We start from the raw sequence: 17,571 nt of genomic DNA on the forward strand, positions 1-17,571 counted from the left end.
AGAATGAGATTTTTAATTGACAGTAAGTAGTGATTTTCATATGGAAATGTCATTGGATTGTTTTAAAATTCCACAGCATGCATATTTGTTGCTACTGATGTCTTAAATGAGGAGAAAATTGCTTAGCTGTGTTTCTTTTTCTATGAAGGCAGATGTCAGAAACAAATTACTTCACCCCACCCTTTATCTGTGTGCCATCTGAACCAAAGCTAGGTGGTTATTTTGATTTTTGTTCTGTTGTTCATAGGCAGGAAAATGGGACAGAACAGTGTATGTATTCTTTACTGGGATGAGTGTTTGAGCAAGAGAATTTCTGATTCTCTGGGAACCAGAAGTTGAAATGTGTCACTTTTTTGAAATACAGAAGTCATCAGGGTTTGTAGTAAATCAAGCAAAGTCTCAGTGTGTCCTTGGTGAATCTTTAACAAATATGTAATGGAAGATGAAAATATTTTCAAAGGGATTGTGAAGTTAAAAATTTTGATTGTTTTTACTCATTTGTCTGTCAGGTATTCAAGCAGTAAGGGATAGGACAGGTAGAAGTGAGCGTTATAGGGACCTGCAGACCTCCATAGCAACTGACTGAAATAATTTGAATTATTGTTTTAATGAACTTTTAAAAGTTGTCAACATAAAGAGGTTGGAATATTATTTTAAAAAATTAAACAAAATTAGTAATTGTGTGTATATTGCTCTGCCTAGTTTCTTATTGTAGATCCCCTCTTTTCCTGAGCTCTGCAGTTTGGGCTAAAGCACTTCTAAACTTAATGTCCCTGAAGGTGAATTTTAGAATTTTCTGCTGAAATGGTTCTACCTTCTCTAATAATGAGAAAATGCAAAATAAACGTTGTTGTTGGTACATGTTAAAAATTATCTTGTTGGGAATGGTTGGGGGACAGAGACCTTACAGCCAACTGCCCCTGTACAGTGACTGCAGAAAGAAAGTGAGGGCACAGGGGGTTGAATCTGCAATAAAAGGCCAGCAAAGAGCCTGTGGGAATGAAGGGAGAAGAGGCAGGGGAATCCTGGGGAGGGAATCAGAAGCAGAGGAACTGATACTTCCTAGATGGTAGGAGTGGAGATTGAGAGTGCCTGGTATGAGATGGAACCAAGGGGATGCTGGAGAGGGGTGGGTGAAGGGATAGGGATGGGAGGAGGAATGGGATGGGTTTAAGAGGGCTCTAAGGGTGAGATGAGCAATATTTGGATAGGAACAGCGCATGGGAGTCCGGAACTGGAATAGGGAGCCTGAAGCTGAGGAAGACACAGCCATGAGGAGACACCAGATTGTAGAGATGGAGTAAGAAGAGAGCAGCTGGGGAGATGGGGGAGGTGAGAGACAGAGAAATCCCCTCCCAAGAGAAGAATGCAGTGCAGGAGACTTGATTTCCATCCTACACCCTTGCTTTGCAGCACATCCTTCCAGCACAGGGTATGCCATCCTTTGCCTCAGTGCTTGGGGGGACATCAAGTGTTAAATGTTATCAGGTGAGGAGAACAGCAAGTGCCTTGTGCGTGCTGTTAAGGTAACTGGGTCAACAGTTGGTTCATTTGGCATCAGATTAATCATACATCCTCTCTGTTACCTCACTTCTGAAAGCCTGGGTCCAATGAGGTCATGCAGCACAGTGGAAAGCACAGAGATGTACAAAGAAATGTCCTCTCAGCTTCTTATTCTATTTATTATTACTCATAATACAGTAGCAGGTAACTTCCTAATGGACTTCTCCAATACAGGAGGTAATGTCTAACCTAATAATAAAAACTAGTCTGTAGTAGCATCTCCCAGGGGAGGGATCAGGCAGATCTGGGCACTTTGGACAGTTCTCAGCTGCATGAAGAAACAAACCATGTGTTTGGGCATTAGGGGGTATTTGAGTGTCACTCAGCATACATTCAAGCATAATAGTTTTATAAGCAATGTGTTAAAAACTGGCATGAGGCACTGTGGATATTAAAAGTATCCTTGTGGATGGTTTGTTGTCACGTTTGAGCTAAGCAGTTGTGTACTGCAGGGATGGACTCTCGGCTTTATCTCATCAGGGATTTGAAAGAAGATAAATAGCATGTTGTGACATTTAGGTATATGTATACACATTGATGTATACAAGTGTTAATAATGAGAAAGAGAAAAAATTATCAAGTGAAATAAAGGGTTTTTTAGAGTAAAAGTCTGGAAACTTCTTTACCATATGAATCAGCAAATGCCTTTTAAGATAAACTTTGCTTTTAAAATATGAAAAAACTGGCTACATCCTTGAACTGCAGTGTAAGGGCCAGCACTTCACTGGAAGGGGAGAAACAGGATTTCTCACTGCAGCTGCAGTGACAGAAGGTCCATGTACATGCATAGCTGCTCCTGGGCTAATTCCCAGCTCTGTTGTGCCCAAAGTGGGAATTCCAGGTGACTTACTGCTACAGTGGAGCTCTGAGAATGGCATTTACAAGTGAGGGTTTTTCATTTATTTGAGGACAAGCAGTAGTCCTTTAAGGAGTAATATAGAAGCATCACACTGCTGGCAAGTTAGATATTTATTTAAATTTATCATGTGCTTTGATATTAATAGATACTTAGAAGGACTGTCTGCCTAATATTAATACCATTGTTTCTAGATCACCATAAAGTCTGTTACTAATTTCAGCAGTAATTTCCTAGTTGCATAAAGGAATCTATCCCTGCAAGATAATGGGCAAGTTTTTTTCAAACTTTTTATCACTGACTTTAATCAAGCATTTTTCTCAATTAAGTACAAAGAGGTGTATAATTTTCAGAACCTCTTGCAGAGCTAGTACACTTACTTAACAAATTTCAACCTATTTGGTAAACTTCCCTAAAGCCTGACTGAGATATCCTGCATTTTAAAAATTCTGTTTGTATTATGACAATATCCTTGGGGTAAGAGTTTTGTTAAAAAAAAATTCATTTTTATAATATTAAATCCAGAAAAGACATTTTAAGTTGGTATTGTTTGCATTTATTAGGTTGGATATGTTTGCCTGCTTTATAATGAGCAGAGTTCTAAACATGTGGCTAGAAGGTTCAAATCTCTACATTACTGTTATATGGATGTGTGTGTAAATATAAATAACAAATTGTGTCTTTCTCATTAATACAGAAAGTGAGCTTCAGTCATTAAATTTCCTAAATGCAATTGGCCAGTGAACATTAAATGTCATTAAACACAAGTGATCAGTGTGATCAATGGCAATCTTTTTCAACTTCTTTTTTCTGTTTTGAATCATGCAATCATACGCATTTTGGATTCAAATGATAGCTATGATTTTCTGTAAACTGTAGAAGAACTGGCATGGTGTCCTGAAAATCTAATAAGTGTCTGCATTCATAATTTAAGTAAGATATACTGGATAGCATTTTCAGAAAGCAGAATATTGTCCTAAGGGTTTTCATGGAAAACTAGAGAGTACTTAATTTTTTACATCGGTGAAATTGGAACTAGATTGATTTCAATAAAACAAAACAAAACAAAATCACCCCAAACTTAATTTTAAAATTACTGTATTAGTTATTCCAGATGAAGTTTTTTTAAAGGTCAAAAATGGTATTTCAAAACCTCGAAGTTTAATTAAGCATTTAACCCCTAACTATCACATTCTGAGTTAATTTTTTAGCCATTAAGCTGTTACATGAAAAGCAATTACAGCCAAACTGAAAAGGAGAAGAGCTGCTTCTCTGTTCTACCTTGAACATTCAAAGTGGCCCAACAATGTGAGGTCGTTGTGGGGATGCATCTAAGGCAGTGTTGATTGTTATGGATCCTGTTCTGAGATGATGCTTTACCAAGTGAATTTACCAGCAAATTTTACCCAGATTTATTCAAGTAATTTATCATTTGGGTAATTTTTTATGGCTTCTGTTTCCCAGGCTGATTTTAAGCATTCAACTTCCTAATTGGTAAGCCCTTAGCAAAAGTGACCTGGAAGGACCACATCTCCACAAAGGCAATCAATGGCTGACAGCGTGGGGAAAATTCCTTTGTATATACAGAAAGAAGTGTCAATGTCAGTGTTTAAATTCTTAATATGCTACCAGCCTTCTGTACCATTTCAGGTGCCTGAGGTTCATGCTTTGTATAGATTTGTACATGCTTCCTTACTGACAAAGGCATTCATTATCATTGGGTTGCCATGGAGTACTGATCACATGGAGCTGGGAATAATAACCCATTATGCTAATATAGCTTGTCATTGTTTTTGATGCAAAGCAATGTCCCTTAACAACATCTGATGCTTGTAACTAATGGAATTTATGGTAAGATCACAGGTCATGGAAGTGTTGGCAAAATTGCCTACACTCTTCACCTTGAGCTCTCTGATTGCATACCTATTAGCAAAACCATTTGGGCATCTTTAGGTCAGTATTCTTCTGGTTTTAATGTCTTTCTGCAGTGACAGTCGAAGGTTTCTAGCAGAGCAGTTTTGGCCTGTTTGCTTGAAATGTTTTTCTTCTGAGCTCTCCTGCCCCTTTAGGAGCCACAACTTTGAATCTCTGATTATACCAGTTCTATTTGTACCTGGATGTACAAAGAGAAATCAAGTACTGATAGGAATGCAGACTTCTGCTTCTTGGTATTATCATGATTAGAGAAAGAAGAATCCTTCTTACAACATCTGTATCCTAGCTTTACCAATGAGAGATTGTTCTCAGAACTATGTTTTCTACTAATATATTCAACAAGTCATAAATTATACAAACAGAAAAAACATCGTGTCATCCAATCTGTGCTGCACATAGAACAGGCTTTATGGCTTCTCTGAATTAATTTCTGTTTGAGACAAAGCATCTTAAAAAAAAATAAATCTTAATTTAAAATTCCCAGTAATGGAATAATCAGCACCAGACTTAATAGCATTCTGACAGTTAATTTTCCTTCCTTTGTATTTAACTTTTTTAATGCATGTGTCTACTCGAAAATTCTAGACATTGGATGTTCCTGAACAAAAATCTGTCTCTTAGCAAATTTCTATTGCTGATATTCATGCTTAATGGGCATGGAAATCATCTCACCCAACTTTCAGGCGTCCTTAGCCAGGCCTATTTTACATCTTACGCAATCAAGCATGGTTTTCCTGATAGCCAGTGAAGAGGTACAGGGGTACAGCTAAGATGAGCTGCTTTAGACATGTTTATTGTAATGAATCACACTTTGGATGTGCCTGAGTGCCTGTGCTGTCTAAAAAATGTATTTGGAGCTAAGAGGTTCCATGGAATACCTTTTGCAAGTAGGTGCCATTGTAGGAGCAGTAAGTGTAAATTTCTGCCATTAGATATGATGGTATAACTTTTTCATGGTCAAATTAAACTAAACTTCAGGGCAACTTTTGCAGTTACGAGTTATTTTTCGCCTTTCCCAAATTTTCTGTGGCTCACCAGTGTCTTTTCTCAAGCTGCAGACACCAGAACAGGACTGAGCATCCAGCAGTGGCTGCAGAGCCACTGACAATGAAGCAGTAGGGCTTTCCTGCTTTTGCTTTTTTTCATACTGCTTGAAAAGGCTCTCCATAAGCTCTTCAGGTCACAAGAATAGCAGCCTGTTTCCAACACATTAGTCATCCTGGTCTCAGGCCTTTTTTCATCATCAGTGTTTCCCAGGAAGAGAAAGTTGCCTTCTGTCTGTGTGGCCTGGTTTCTGGCTATGCAATCTTCCATAGGTTAGAATTAGTATCTCATGTGTTATCTGCCTGTGTTAAAGTTTCAAATGCTATTCAAACAGAGTAGAAGAGCCTTTTTTTTGCTATTTTTTCTGTCACCCTTAATTGGTGTTTTGCCCGTAAACTTTGTAGAAAAGTTTTTCTTTCATGTCATTCCCAGTAATGATAAATAGTGCACAACCAAGAACTGGTCTCTGTAGCTCCACTAGAAGTGTATTCATTACAGTATGATTCTTCCTGAATTCATAGATGTTACCTGTCTTTTAATCTATATTGGTTGTGAATGTCGATTTTACAGTTTGGTAAAATACCGATCCAATTGCCAAGCAAAAATGCAAGACTGCACTTTCAGCCTTGCTAACCAAATTTATAATCTCATAAAAAGATGTGGCTAATTTAATAAAATTTACTTTCCATGAACCTATGATTATGGCATTGTATGATCATACTTTGCTTCTTTATTAATCAAATGCAGCCACTCCAGTATGAGTATGAGGCCAGCTCTGCTGTGGTTGCCTGGATTGAGAAAATCTGATACAACTTTAGTTTTGTCCCAGCCCTCAGGAATACTGAATTTCCCTTTGAATATACTATAAAAAGCATATTTTTATTATTTTCAGATTTGATTGGGCTCTTTGGTTTTTCTAATGAATTGCTCTGTTTTTGCAGGGTTTAAACTGTTTATTTGAAAAATCCGATGTGAACCCTAGGATTCTTTCTTTATTTTCGTAATTAAATTACACAGAGTTCATCCCTATAGGTGCCTGTTCCTCTCCAAATTTAGTAACATATTTCTGGCATTTCAAAACATTTAGACATTTCAATGCATGGAAGGAGTTTTCTGTCATGGCCCACTGACCAGCATGAGAGCAATGTCCTGTCCATGTTGTATTTGGTATTTGCAACTGACTGGTCATGCAGAAGGTCCCTTGGACAGCAGCTAAATTCCATGCACTCCACTTACCTGTTCAAATGAAAGTTTCTCAGTGGGCAGCTGGACTCAAGGCAAATTTTCAGAAACCTTCACTGAGCTCATGTGGATGGTAAAATTAATTATCTTGTATCTCAGTCACCACAAAAAGTATTTATATCTAGGAGCCACAATCTACCCAAGCAGCAAACATTTGCATTTGCATTTAGGTTAGTGGCTGAGAAGCAAATTGAACCCACTTTCAAAGAATTGTCAATGTAATGTAATAAAGGGGTTAGTAGATGCAATAGCATCATAATGGTCTGTGGCTAATAAAATGTGGCTAATGTTTGTAGGCAAAGAGGCCAAATAGCATTGAATATGGAAGATAGGCCATGTTATGGGTGTGCTGCTGCTGTCAGTATTAAGTAATGACATTAGTGATTCAATCAGACATAGTGTAGGGGGTTGATAATGAATATTAATCCAGATTTTGGCTGCAAAATTTTTTCTTTCATTTTTCTTTGTGTAGATGTTACTTTGTGTGTTCCACTGTAGAGGGAAACATGAATTGATGTCTCTCTCTTTATTCAGAGAAATCCCTCCTGTGGTGTCATCACAGAAAGCTTCACAAAATTTTGTGAAAGTCGTCTTGGTTTGTGATAGTTTCACTTGCCAGTCCACAGATCCAGCTTGTGGCTTGGTTTACTGCTGATGTCGTGCCATTTTCCACCCACACGAGCAAGGGCAAGAATTTGAGCCAGCAGCAGCTAAAGTGCACCATAGTGCAGTTTAATCCATACAAGGTGCTCTTGAGGAGTCTACAGATTTAAGAGTGAGAGTCATCACTAATAAGTTTGGGTATCTTTGTTGTCAGTTCTCTTTCAGTAATCACTGAATGAGTAATAGGCACCTCTAGAAAGTGATTTATTCTGTCTTAAGATAAGAATCTAAGGAGGATTTGATGGATCACCTAGAAATGTCGGTCTCAATTTCCCCAGAGCCTGGATAGCTAGATTAAGTTTGATATTTGGTTGGTAGGTGACTAAATTTATAACTTTCCCTAAAAGGCACCCATACAGTAGATCAAGTGCACCAGAAAATGCAAGAAAGCAAGTACAGTTCTAAAGATTTTCCTTTATAGTACCACACTTTGAAACATAGCTAGACATCACATCTATAACATGGCATGAGATAAACAAAGCTGTACGAAACCAGCTCTTAGTTGGTTGAGCAGTGTTATGTCAGGAGAACTAGAAGCTGTTTCTTTTTATGCATTGGTAATAAAGTACTGCTTGTTTGTGCAAGTGCTCAACACACTCAGGTTTTCATACACATGTGTACATTGCACAGAAGACACATCATCCACAAGCAATATGCTGTTTCCATTCCAGTGAAAGGAGTTTTTAACAGCATGATCCAACATGTCAATAGTTTGGAAGAGCAAGTGTGAACAGGCAGCAAAAATTCAGGGACGGTTCCAGTTCTGACATCTGAGGTAGCTGTTGAAATTGGAATAGGACTGAGATGCAAGCATTTAGTGTCTCTTCTCTGGTAAAAAATAAACTGTTTAAATATATGTTCAAAATTCCATCTTATCCAGACTTACAGTTGTATTGCAGAACCTTTAAGTAGAAAAGAAAAAGTATATTGACCCAAAGAGACAATGTATAGATGTCATGGTTTAAACCCAGCTGGCAACTAAGCACCACAAGGCCCCTTGCTCTCTCCTGTGTGCAGGCAGGTGTCCAGCCATCCCCAGGAAAGCTGGCTCTCCATTGCAGCTTAGAGTAGCTTGGAATGGCAGACCCTGTAACTCTGAATGACCCCTCTTCCTCCTTCTTCCTCCAGCTTTATATGCTGAGCATGGCACCCCGTGGTCTGGGATATCCCATTGGTCAGCTGGGATCAGCTGTCCCTGCTGTGTCCCCTGCCATGTGCACCCCCAGCCCACTCACTGGTGGGGTGAGGAGCAGTGAAGTCCTTTGGCTCTGTGTAAGCCCTGCTCAGCAGTAACTGAAAAATCCCTGGGTTGTCAACGCTGTTTCCAGCACAAATCCATAACACAGCCCCACACCAGCTACTGTGGAGAAAATTAACTCTACTCCATCCAAAATCAGCACATTAGGGAAGGAAGATGAAGGTCACATCCTCCCTGCCTGCTAGTCAGTGGCTCTTCTGGAAGTAACAATTCCTTCTCTTTTGGACTCTTTTAGCCTTGTACTTCCTCGGCCCTTTTCCAAATTCCCTAAAAATAATTCTTCTGCTAACACCCATCAACCACAAAATTACAGGAATATGTTCATCTCCCTGTCTCTGAAAAGGAAAGTAAATGCAATAAAATGTCTGTCTAAAAATCTTATAGGAAGCTATTTTCTGATCCAACAAAGTAGAGCTTAGCCTTTTTGCCTAGTACCTGAAAAAAGTGTAAAAGAAGAGTATGAATTTATTCAAAATCAAATTATTTTTAAGCTCTATTTGAGCCCAAAGAAATCCTGGTATAGTTTCAGAAATAAACCTTGTTTCTGTTTTAATTTTTTTTAGGAAAAAAACCCAACAATTACTCCTCTGAAAATGTCTTTTCACCCTTTTTTGGAAGGTTGAAAGCAGTTTTTTCTTTTGGAATAACTGGGAAGGTAAAAAAAACCCTTGTGAAGTTATGTAGGAAAGATACTAAGATTTTAAAATCTTTTGGAAGTATACTGTTCATCTCAAGTCAGCCTTCAAAGAGGCGGCATGTCATTACCATATAAAACACAGAAACTGGGAAGTATTTTGGTTTGATTTGGATTGCATCAGAGGCAACAAAGATATTTCCTTTAGTGAGAAGTCACTCCTAAATAAAACATTCAAATGTGAAAATTGTAGATTTTCCACAAGATTTTCCATGTCATTTAGCACTTTCAGTCTTTAATCTCATAATAAACCGAGCAATTTCTAGAATTGGTGCAGATAATATCTTTATGTTATGTGCATATATTCCCACATATCTTCTGCACAGTGGTGTATATAAACAAGAAAATAATGATTTAGAGAAAAAGGAGCAGAAAAATAGGTAAGTGAGCAAAGAGAATGAGAGGGAAGGAGAATTGCTTTCCTGCCTCACTCACATGTCTTGCAAGGATCTGAGATAAGAACCTAGGGAACACTGTTATGCTGCTCAACCCCTGACCTGACAGTTAGGAGAAAGAGAAAGTCTCTATCTTACAGGATGCTTAGCCAAGTCAGTGAAAAGGCCTTTAAAAAGTCGATGGACACAAATGACAGGATTTCCTGTTTGTTTATTTGTTTTGGCAGTCATCATTCTTGAATCCTCTGCATATGCAAGGGGAGAAAATGTGTTCCTCTCACTGCTTTCCTCTATAGGCTCTCCCATCAATTACCCCTCTCTTGCAGAGAATTGCTGTACTCCTCTGAGGATTACAAAGCTTAACACTTTTCTGCCATCAGCTGGGATGTGAGGGCCAGAAAATTGCTAGTTTGGCTAGTAAAGCCAAACAAACAGTTTTATTCTTTCCAGGGTTCTAGGTTAAACAAGAACCTTTGGCTTCAAAGTTAACAGGCATTTTACCACGTCAATCTCAAATAAGACCTGTCTGTATGTTACAGTCATGTAAGGGCTGTTCTAATGTTTCCCTGAGTTAGAGCAAAGATATTTGTATTAAACTGATTATTTCCTGGTGGGGTCCATCACAGAAAATGGCTGCTTCATGAGCATCTCTGAGTGGAATGAACATAAAAACTCTTTGTAGATGTGCAGAGAAGAGCATTCCCCACAAGTGCTGTTTTAGCATCCATAAGGCCTACTGAGTGGCCATATATTTATTTCCAGGTTTTGTTTCTATCCTGCAGAGGATTGGATCTGATTGTTAAAAAAATACCATATCTGGGACATGTTCTTGATTCTGTAAATCATTGTGCCACCCTTGGGTTAAGAGGAGGGCTGAATGAGTTTATAACAAGAAATTAGCCTTATGTCCCAAAACCTTCAGTCTCACTGAGAATACCACATGGTCTGTTTTAGGCTTGTTTTTTTATAAGATACTGAAAATAAATTCAAGAATGGAAAGTATGGGCACACAGACACTCAGACACACAGACACACACACACACACAGAACGTTCAAGCCTCCTTTTCCATGGATAGAGTAGTTGGGTTGGCCAAAGCTTACACATTATTGGCAATTCTTCCTCTTCTTAGTGAACGTACTAGTTAATTTGTCTCCTGTTTTCTCTCCTTGCTGTTCCTTGAGTTCACATGAAATTTGTATTCTCCTATTATGGTGAAAGGAATAGGAAGTTTGGACAAGAATTGCCAAACCAAGTCTACAGGATTTGGAACTGTTTTTTGTAGCTCCACAAGTACTGTGAAAAGAGTGGAATAAGTATATCTAAACCTGGCAGCAACATTTTTTCACCAAGTACTCAGACAGAAATAATTTAAAATATTGGTCTTGAGTAAATTGGTAACCAAGTCCTGGAGTGCCTTTATCAAGGAGGATATGTTCTTCCTTTCTCTTCCCTGTGCCAATTTACACAACTTAATCTCCCAAGGCATGTCTCTTCAAAGAAATTAAGGAATGTGAAATGTATAAATTAGCCTTTTCTCCCTTATAGTTTCAGAATAATCAAGTATTTGAAGATACCCATTTTGAAGAGCTGAGGTCATCTCAACACTTTATTGGCTATCCTCCCAAATCTCTTCCCTTTAGACTTGTTTCCTAAATGAACTGCTTTGCTCCAGAATCTTGAACTTCTGTTGTATTTTCTCCACTGTCTCTTCTCTCTTTTATCTTCTAGACTAGATAGAATTTCCTCTGGCATAAGGATTTCCAGACTTTTGTTTTGTAATTGTTTAGGTTTTATCTTTGTTGCATTGCAGGCCATCTATCTAATTGGTCAACCAAAGAAGCTCTTCCTGAAGAATCCTGTATTTGGATTAAATAGGCTTTTTTTAAGTCAGGATGAGCTGGGATAGTTTTATGTCATGTTCTTGTGTCAGGACAGCTGCACAAAATGACTGATTGTCTTCTCCAATAGTTGCCTGAAGAGTTTTAGACAGTTCTTAGAGTCTGGAGTTTTAGAATACCTGTTTACTGAGATTTCACAGGATCACAGAATGAACTAGGTTGGAAAAGACCTTTAAGATCATCTAATCCAACCTATGACCTAACACCTTCTCATCAACTAAACCATGGCACTAAATGCCACGTCCAGTCCTTTTTTAAACACATCTGGTGATGGTGACTCCAGCACCTCCCTGGGCCAACAATTCCATTGCCCAATCACTCTTTCAGTGAAGAATTTCTTTATAACATCCAACCTATACTTCCCTTGGCACAGCTTCAGACTGTGTCCTCTTGTTCTGTCAGTTGTCTGGGAGAATAGACACAACCCCCCCCTGACTACAGCCACCCTTCAGGTAGCTGTAGAGTGATAAGGTCACCTCTGAGTCTCCTTTTTTCCAGGCTGAACACCCCCAGATCCCCCAGATCCCAGTTCTTCCAGGCCCTTCACCAGTCTTGTTGTCCTCCTCTAGACCTGTTCAAGAATCTCAACACCCTTACTAAACTGAGGGGCCCATGAACACATGCAAATTCATTCTGAAAATAATGCTTACAATAAAATAGTGCTGTCGTGCTATTAGTACATCTTACAAATACGCTGGAATAACATTTTCCTTGGGAATCTTACAATTTATTTCACTAAGTTAAAAATAGATCTGGTAGACCTTTAGTTTGTTTCTTTCAGCAAAAGTTTCCTTTTTTTATTCTCTGTCTATCAAGCTCGAATTAACTGGGAATGTTCTCCTTCAAAAGCTGAAAAAGCGACCTTTTGTGGCGTGTTGACCATATCCTTTTAAATTAAATTCTTCGTGCTTTATTTACTAATGTGTTTACTTTTTAAAATTATAATAGCCATTCTAAAACAAAGCAAATTTGCTCAAGAGTTACTGCAGCAGATGTACAGTTATTCTTAAAGATATGTGGTTTCTCACTGATTCTTGGCATGGGAAAGGAAGAGATACTGGGTTGGCTTTATCAAAAGGAATTTAGACTGTATGTACTTTTGGCCAAAAGACTTTGGTTATGAAACAAAACCCGTCCTGTGTTGTCACTGTACTTTGCATTTCTATACTAATTGCTTTCAGCTTGGATTGTATGATAATACATGTGTTTGATATGTGTGGTTTGTTTTTCTCGAGCTCCATTATCCTGTCTCATGTTCTTGGAGTGCCTGAAGTAGTTTCACTAATCTGTCAGCATAGTATGTACTTGTGGATAAATATAGACGTGCAGCCACTCTGTGAGTGGTCATCATCATATGCTGAAGCTAAAAATTACCCCTTTGGTTATGGAAAGGCTGAGCTGATCTGCAGGCCTGCTCTAGCTCAGACACTGCAGGTCTCCAGCACTTGTCTACTGAGAAACAATACCAAGAAACTGAAGGAAATGTCTTCCTCACAAGCAGTGAGGAAGTGTGAAACAGGATTATGAAACAGCTAATTTATTTTTCTATTTTAGTTAGAAAAGGATTCTAACTTTTCTAACTGAAGGAGTGGAACATTTCAGGTATTCACAGGCTCATGGATATTACAGTAGCATGTTGGAGAAAATCCAGCGTGATCGGCTTTATAAAGGGGCTCGGTAGGTATGAAAATACTGCAAGTTGATGTTTGCATTTGTCTTGTTAGTTTGTTCATTGCTGCTAAAGTGTAAATTTGACACAGTTTACTTAAAAAATGCAACCTCTGCTTTTCTGCTTAAAGATACTGAAAATTCAGTAACTGTATGGCTGAAGTTATATCCAGTGTAGCACAGATTCTTGGCTTGTGCATTATGATTGTTCAGTTGTTTTGATTCCTCTTACAGCTCTAAGAAAAATAGTGCTGATCATAGCAGGGACTCTCTTATGATAATTTAATTTGGTAGTTATCCCCAGTGTCAGCTTCTGACCGTTGCACTGAAACTACTGTGCTTTTTTATAGCTGTGTTTCCGATCAGGGAAATGATCAATACATGGAAAAATCTAGCAGTGATTTTATGTCAGGAGGCCTTTCTGTGGCAGTAATATATGTTGTGATGACAAACATTTGTGATATTTCACTAATATTTCCATATTTATTCCCTGTCTTTAATTTTTAAAAATACATAAAATTGAGAAAAATTTTTATATATGGGTATAGCATGTGCTAAATGAAAATACTCTGTAGCATAAGAGTATCATTTGAAATACAGCTTATTGCACATTTAGTAGAAAAAATAAGAGACCATGTTGGAAAGAAAAGATGCTTCAGAAAGAATTACACCTCCAAATGGTATAGACATTTTCTAGTTGATCTAGCATAGCTAAGCTTTGTTACAGGTTTTCATAGGATAGGAGCTTGAAATATGTATACAACTTTCTAAACTTGATCTGTACATTCTCTGCTCTTGCAGAGTCCTTGGGCATCAGGGTTACCATGGTCTCCTCCATGTGCATCACCATTCATTCTCCTGGGGGATGAGCTACTTTCCTCTAAGTCAAGGGTTTAGTTTATTACCGTACTTGCGTGGTGACCAATACTCTGCAATATGTAGACATTCAAACTAAATGCTTCTGTGGTTTGTTCTGGTGCTTCTCTTAGTATAAAATGTATTATTTTGAAATCAGGCAATAAAAGCTAAATTTGTTAAGGAAATCAGTACCTCAAATTGAGTATAACTCTTTCCTTCCACCCACCTCCTTCCATGTATCTTCAGCATGCACCCACACAAACTGTACATGGTGATTTCTCATGTTAAAATTATGCATTTTATTTAATGGGGCAGTCTTTCACTGGGGTAGATGGTGAAACTGAGCCCATTCTTTTTACTGCTACTTCTAAGGTTCATATTATAACATGTCAACATAAAGGAACCAACCAGTAATGCAGCTGCTTCTTAAATTTTGAGTCCTTGATTTCCACTTTTATGTCTCAGAGGCAACTTTTTTAAAGTGAGTTTTATAGGGCTCTAGATCTAGGCATAAAAGCTATATTCTGTTAAAGCTCATACATTATCAGTATAGATATCAGTGATAGTCTTGTCACTGGGCCAGATTTTTTCAGTGCAAATATCAAGCATATGCAAATGCTGCAGATAATGAAGCTGAAAAGATGCCTTAGAAAGCCAAACCTATATATAATAGTTCATGACCACTCATGATCAACTCCAGACCCTCAGAGTGTTGGCAATGTTAGTTTTCACACTAAAGATGCTTAAATGGAGTTAACAGCTACAAAATGGTCTTTTAAAGACTTGAACTAAATTAATGTCATATGTCAGTCATTTCTCTAAACTGCTGTAATTGCTGTAGTAATGATAGATGTTAACCCCCAGGACGTGCTTTTTCTGTATTTGGGGAAAGGTTGTGAAGTTCTTTATTTCTGAGAAGAACTGGAATGAAAATTCTTGGTGCACTGGCAAATCTCACAAATAATTGCATTCCTCTGTTGCAGTGTGCAAATAAGTGATTTTTCGGTTAGATGTCTGGGAAAAAAAATGAAATCCGCCTGTGTCACAAACCTAACTGAATCATTGTTAAAAGGCTTCCTACTAACAATGACTATGTGGATTTAAATTCCAGTCTCAGAATCCTGGCTGAATGCTGCGATGACGGAAGGTTAGGGTGGCAGCTCGCAGGTAGCATGGCTAAGGTTTGGCCGGGATGTGCAGCGTGCCTGCTCTCGCACACCGCCTGCCTGCCTGCCTGCCTTGAATCCCCATGATGTTCTGAGCTTAGCAGCCAAGTTTGAAGCAGAATTGCCGAGGAACAGAAGGCAAGTTTGTGTTCGATGAGATTCCTCCGAGAGGCAGCCTGGGCCGGCTGCCTGGCCCCAGCCCGGAGTGTTGTGCTTGGCAGGGGCCGCGCTTGGCGAGCAGCCCGCCCGCCCGGCCCGGGCACCGCGCTCGGCACCGCGCTGGGAGCGGCCCTGCCAAGGACGGGAACGGCCCCGCACAAAGGACCCAGATCCTTGGGAAAATTGGTTTCGCTGCTCACCATTAGAATTCTCTAATTCTCCCGGCTGAGCACTTGGAGATCGAGCTCATTTAATGGGTAGAAGTGAGCCGGTGAAAACCGCACGTTTGGCAAATATATTCCTAATTGTAAAAATGTTGTCTGACTCCATCCTGAAGCTATTTGTGGAGAAATTTCCACTGCCTAGTGTATTTGATAGTTCATAAAAATTTGCATCTGATCCTTTTCGTCCCACTGTCTTCAGGTTTAACTTTTAAGAGTGCCTGGGTGATGACAGAGGAGCAGTAGCACTTACACTCTTCTCTGCTGGCACTTTATTCAGTACTTTGAAGCGGATTATTATTGAGAACAACAGTGTATTTTTAGAACAAGTCTTGTGTAGTATAAATGTAGGAGTTTTATGCACTTTGCTTTTTGCAAAGAGGCATAATGCCGGGAAGATTCTATGATAATGCTTTTGCCCTCAAAAAATCAAGTGAAACTTTGCAGGAAACAAATCTAGCAGGAAACATCTGTCACAGTGGGAGAAGTGCTGCTGCTGCTGTGCTGAAGAGTGATGCTGTACCTCGTCAGTGAGGGATTATTTTCAAACAGAAGTATAGATGTGTTACGCTTGCAGCTACATGAAGAGAAGCATTTCTGTCTTCTTTTATAGTCATATAGGAACTTCTAAATCGATTTTTCTAATGGAAAACATGTTCTCTTTTCTCTAGTAGATCCTTTTTTATTTTTCAGTGTGTAATTTAGGGTTCTTATGTAAAAACTCTGAAACCATAAAGTTTCTTCGTTTAATTTTTTTTTCATTTTTGTTCAGCAGTGGAGTGTTAAAGTCCATAGAAAAGGTAAAAAAATGTAATTTATTGTTAAAACAATCATATGTCCCTCATAATTACAATTAATTTTAGTACACTTACAATTCTGTACCTCAAAGGAAAAGTGATTCTAAAGGTATTAGATGTGAGGCAACCATCATTGTAGTTCATTCTTCTTTCTCTCTTTCTTTCTTTTCAACTTGGATACAAATGTAACACTCTGGAGTGCAGTGCTATGGGGAAGTGCTGTAATGGTTTTAGTTCACAATATTTCTATGGTTTGGATTGCCTTAAAGCATCTCTGTCCCAATCACCAGTAGTGCTCGTGGGCATTGTGAGACTTTTATTATGTTCAGAGTGGCTAATGGCTGGTCTTACCAGTGTTACTTAATTTGCTACTTTGAAAGTCTCTGGCAAAACTAAGAGAGAGAGAGAGAGTGCTACCAGCTGAGCACCAAGCATGACTTTTTATTGCCAGCAAGAGCTGAGCCCTGAGGATTCTGGGTTGTAAATTTTATGTGTGAAATGGTAACATTTGCAGTGCTTCCATTATTTTTCCTTCATTCACAGAAAAACAGCAAGGAGAGCTCAGTCTATCTTGATACTCATTATGGGGAATTCAGTCACAGGATAATTTAGATTGAAAGGTATCCCTGGTGGATGATGAGTCCTACCCCAGCTTGCTCACCACCTAGGGAAGGTTTCTCAGGACCTTGTCTGGTCAACTTTCAAGTGTCTCCAACAGTGGAGTTTCTGCTGTATCTCTGGACAATATGTGGAAATTATTTCCATACACCTAGTAGAAATTTCTCACATTCAAACTAGTGTCTCTTGCCTCTTGTCCTGTCATTCTCAGCTCAAAGGAAAATCTTGGCATCTTTGCTATACTCCATTAGGTAGCTAAAGAGTGCACTAAGATTCTCTTCTCAAGGTTGAATTGGTCCAGCACTCTCAAGCCCCTGACCATTTTTGTGGTCCTCTCTTGGCCTTGCTTTGGAATAGCAATGACATTCTTGTATGGGAGAGCACAAATCTGAACGAGATACACCAGGTGTAATCTCAAAAGTGCCAGATGGAACTATAGGGTTTGGTACTTTCAGGAAAGCTGATGCATAATTAATACTTTTTGGCCATGGAAAACATTCCATGTCTGACTCTTCGTGTAAGATTTATACTGGTG

At 38.8% G+C, this 17,571-nt stretch overlaps 1 protein-coding gene across 6 annotated transcripts in view; it reads left to right on the top strand.

Annotated features, from left to right (window-relative positions):
• The window catches only part of FRY (FRY microtubule binding protein), a 224,273-nt gene that overhangs the window by 76,988 nt on the left and 129,714 nt on the right, over nt 1-17,571 (top strand). The window lies entirely within an intron of this gene.

This window comes from Serinus canaria, chromosome 1 (assembly GCF_022539315.1).
Source record: "Serinus canaria isolate serCan28SL12 chromosome 1, serCan2020, whole genome shotgun sequence".
NCBI lineage: Eukaryota > Metazoa > Chordata > Aves > Passeriformes > Fringillidae > Serinus > Serinus canaria.